A 5,008-nucleotide genomic window follows, 5' to 3' on the forward strand; every position below is an offset into this window, starting at 1 on the left:
AAATCGAGCGGTTCCTCATATCTGTTTCCTTGAGCATCTTGAAAAACTGGGCAGGCGAGCTGGAGCTCAGACCTCACCGCTCCCCAAACCTCTGGGCAAAAGGAGCGGCCTGAACCCCCACTGTTGATTGGATTATAGGGGGAGGCGCTGACGGCACGCAGCCTGGGGGGGAGCCGTGTCATTCTCTGGGCCCTTCTTCCTGCGCTTCTCTTTAATAGAGCTTCTCTCAATCTTCTCAATCAAAACCTGTAATTCCTCATCTGTATCAGACCACTTGGTATCTGAAGCTCCCTTCTCTGACTTCACAGATCGCTCTTCCTTTAGCTGCTCTAATGCGGCTTTCCCCTCTTCCATGGCCTTATAACAGCACTGATCCTCCAAACAGCTCCTAACAGGCCTTACCCCTGCTTTCAAAATACCCTGGTCCCAGGAGAAATCTAGATCCTTCCCTAGCTTATCCCAGCATGAAAGGGTAAGGTTCCCAGACACCGCGAACCAAGGGGCAGCAGTGTCACACTCACTAAGGAACCTCTCCAGTGTGCTCTTCTTAATTTCTAAATTTTTTGACAATAACAGCTCTTGGAGAGCCAGAAAAATTGGGTGTGATTGCAAGGTGCCCATCTTCACTTTTGTTTTACTTTTGGTTCGCTATTCCGCAAAACTTTATCGTTCCTTCTCAGAGTCCTTATAGCCTCTACTTCCGAGGTCCTTATTGCCCCAACTCCCAAGGTCCTTATTGCCTCTACTTCTGAGGTCCTTGTTGCCTCTACTTCTGAGGTCCTTATTGCCTCTACTTCCGAGGTCCTTATCGCCTCTACTTCCGAGGTCCTTATTGCCTCTACTTCCGAGGTCCTTATTGCCCCAACTTACCTGGGAACTTACCAACCGGCTGCCTTGACTGCAAAAAGTTCTGAGTCTCCTCGAGTGAAGGAGGAGTGAATTCCCTGTTCGGGCCTCCACTTATCACGTCCGCCTCGACCAGCAAGAAAGACGCGACCCACGAGCTCCTCTTTTAGCAGTTTATTCAGGAACCTTCAACAGTCTTTAGCACCAAGGGCAAGGCCCTCGGCCGTTAAACTTTAGCACCAAGGGCAATGCCCCCGGTCGTTAAGCACTCCCAAGCTTAGCCAATCCCAATGGGCCACGTGGCAAAAACGGATAGGTCACCAAATGCGGAAGCAACCAAGGGCAGCAAGCTTAGCCAAATAAGGGCTTTGTTTACGAGACCGCTCACTCTAGGAATGGTGGAAGCCAGCCGTCTCAGGGCGTGGCTCAAGCGGCTTTCCACAGTAATATGCCCTTAAAAGTCCTATGGCAGCAGGAAGTCTCTGACCTGCCTCTGCCAGGCACCAGCAATGCAGCTTGGGCAGCTGTGCAGTGCTGTCACAGCTGAACAGCACTTGGCAAGCCCAACAGACTTCCCAGTATGATCAAGGATGGGGTATATACACTCAGAAGTTGGTCTGTACCTTGTGATGTCTGAACCTGTGTTACTTCTGCTGTTTTTAGGGTGGGTCTTACTCTGAACCAAGGTTATGTCGATGTTGCTATAGCCTTAAGTCCATATAACATGAGAGCTTGGGACCAGCAATATGGCTTGGTGGACATAGCACTTGTCTTTTGGTGCAAGTTTAATTCATGAAAGCACATGGTGGGAGGTGAGAAACAACTCCCACAAATTGTCCTCTAACCTCCACATGGCCTCCAAAAATCAAAAAATGGATCTGTTTTTGGGGTGATTTATTTTATGTGTATGAATGTTTCACTATGTTTATGTCTGTGGACCATGTGTGTTACCATAGTCCTGCAGAGGCAGGGCTGAGGGAATTAGCAAGATTGTCCAGAGCGATGATGCTTTTAAATGCTTCAAATGACACCGTACTCTTTACTTTCTACAGTTGTCACACAGAGAATGTAGAAGTCATTAGTCACACTGGTGCCAAACACCCTTTCCAAACTGGAAGCAGGTGATGCACAGGGAGCTGTGAGCAGCTTGTGGCTGAAACAAGCTTTAATCTGGGCCAGGGGCTGTAAGACAGAAACACACACACACACACACACACACACACACACACGCACACACACACACAGTATCAGTAACTCAGTGACTCAGCCAGGCACAGTAATGCTGAGACCCTCCCAGAAGGGTGATCACCCTCAGTTCTAAGAATCAATTCACATGTCCCAGTGGAGCTCCCTCTGGACTTCTTCTCTTGGAGTTTGTTTGTTTGTTTGTTTGTTTACTTAAAAGTTCTGCTTATTTGTTTATTTATTTAAAGTTTGCTTTAAACAACTATGTGCTTGAGTATTTTGCCAGCATGTATATATGTGCCCCACTTGTATGCCTGCTGCCTTCAGAGGTCAGAAGAGGATGATGGATCCCCTGATAACAGATTTCCCCAGCACTATTGTTGTGGATGGTCGAGAGCAGCCATGTGAGTGCTGGGAACTGAACCTGTATCCTTTGCAAGAACAATAAGTGCTCTGCTCTTAACTCTTAAGCTGTCTCTCCTGACCCTTTGTTTGGTTTTTGGAGGCAAGTTCCTGCTGCGTAGCCCAGGCTGGCCTGGAACTCAATTATGGAGTTCAAATTAGCCTCAAACTTGTACCAGAGCCTCCTGAGTGCTAGGAGTTTAAGCTTGAGCCACCATGCCCCACTCTTGCCTCTGAGAGGGGTGTGTGTGTGTGTGTGTGTGTGTGTGTGTGTGTGTGTGTGTGTGTGATGCATGCTTGTGTATGCAAAGATGTATCATCTGAGGCCAGAAGATAGCCTCAGGTACTGTTTCTCAAGAGAGCACCTCCACCTGGGGAGAGAAAGAGAGAGAGAGAGAGAGAGAGAGAGAGAGAGAGAGAGAGAGAAACAGACAGACACAGAGAGATTAACTATTAGTCTTATTTTGCTATAAAAAGACTTGCAAATGATAAAGTTCAAGAAGACAAGCAGGGCAGTAGTGGCACATGGCTTTAATCCCAGCACTTGGGGAGGCAGAGGCAGGAGGATTTTTGAGTTCAAGATCAGCCTGGTCTACAGAGTGAGTTCCAGAACAGCCAGGGCTACACAGAAAAACCCTGTCTTGAAACACACCCCCCCCAAAAAAAAGAAGGAGGAGGAGAAGACAGAATGGAAAAGGGGAGGTAGAGATGTAGCTTCCATGCTAGAGTGCATCTGCAGCCCTGGATCCAACACACAGTACCACAAAACAAAAACAAAAACAAAAACCCAACAAAATGCAAGTACAGCAGAGGGAGCAGCCAAGCTCAGTCTAGAAAGCAGCATTTCTCCATTTACCAGACTGCACTGTTTGAGCAGGATTGACTCTCAGGTTAAGTAAGGAACCTTAAAGAGAAGAAAGGGGCCTTTCCCAAGACCAAGCAACCACTTTAAATATATATAGCTGTCTTCAGACACACCAGAAGAGGGCATCAGTCCCCATTACAGATGGTTGTGAGCCACCATGTGGTTGATCAGAATTGAACTCAGGACCTCAGAAAGAGAAATTAGTGCTTTTAATTGCTGAGCCATCTCTCCAGCCCCCATGAATCCACTTTTGAGGAATCCCTCACTGGTTGATGATGCAGAAGGACCCCTGCAAAGATAAGAGGGTCCAGCCTGAGGTCCCATCTGTAGCAGTTAGAAGCAGTACTCAGATTCTCTTAGTGCCAAGAGAGAGGCTTAGTAAAAGGTTTTGGGTTTACAACAAAGCAAAAGGCTAGTAGAAAAATTGGTTCTTGGTCAATACAGTCACATGTTCCCTGAAAAGGGCACCCATTCTGAGAGAGAATTGCAGAGTCAGGACATTGGTAACACAGACTGTATTTACACAAGCCAAGACAGCGCCTGTGCCACTGGTGACATAGACTAGGAACCCTGTATTACACTGGGATCAAAATGTTACACTTGGCATGACTATGAGTGGGTGACAGAACAGGAATTATAGGATATTCTCAGGATGAGACCCAGTCCCTGAGAGACTCCTTACATTCAGTCCACAGGGTCAGATGAGCCATAGTCTGAGCTGGGATCAAACAGGACCCATGAATAGCTCAGCCACAAGGGTGTAAGGTTAATTTTCAACAAGACTTTCATTTCCTCACTATTTCTCTACCTACTGACAACTGTCTAGACATCTTTGTCATCTGTGACTACAGAATTGTCTAATGACATGTATTAATCTCCCTAGCCTGGCGTGTGGCTCAGTGGCAGAGCCCCAGCCTAGCACATGGGAAACTTTATGAAGCTCTGGGTTTGATTGCCCAGTGCTGAAATGTGAATCTTGTTAATAATTTCTTCCTGTGTATGCATGGATACAGGGCTAGAGGTCAACCTTGGGTGTTGTTTATCAAACCATCTACCGTGGTTTTTGGTTGTTTGCTTGCTTGAGACAGGGTCTCTCGATGAGTGTAGAGTTCACCACATAAGCTAGGCTGACTGGCCAGTGAACCAAGATCTGCCTGACTCTGCTTACCTTCCACCAGGATTAAAAGTGCACACCACCCAGCCTCTTGCATTGATTGGTTTTGTCAACTTGACAGAGCACAGAGTCGCCTGGGAAGAGAGTCTCTGTGAAGAACTATCTAGTTTGAGGCCATGTCTATAGGTCTTGATTATGTCAGGTGATATGAGAAGACCCAGCCCATTGCGGGTGGGCTGTACAATGACAGGCTGTAACCTGAAAATGTGGGGCAAGTAACCCCATTCTCCTTTAAGCAACAGAAATGAAATAGAGACATGTGGGAACACCAGCATCCCCTCCCACCTATGCAGGCTGCGCCACCTACTGAGCTATCTCTGAAGACCTCACTGATTCCTTCATGGGCTGCATGTTGAACAGATAAGACCTTGCACGTGAAGAATTAACTAGAACTAACCTTGAAATCAATTTCCTTTGCTAACATTGCTTCCACAGTTTAAAGTCATCTACGTGGCCACCTCGCCCTCCACCAGCTTCTTCTCTGACATTTACACATGGAGTCTGAGTGGGACACCCTCATTCTCTTTATGCTCTTG

This window comes from Mastomys coucha, unplaced genomic scaffold, assembly GCF_008632895.1.
Source record: "Mastomys coucha isolate ucsf_1 unplaced genomic scaffold, UCSF_Mcou_1 pScaffold11, whole genome shotgun sequence".
Taxonomy (NCBI): domain Eukaryota; kingdom Metazoa; phylum Chordata; class Mammalia; order Rodentia; family Muridae; genus Mastomys; species Mastomys coucha.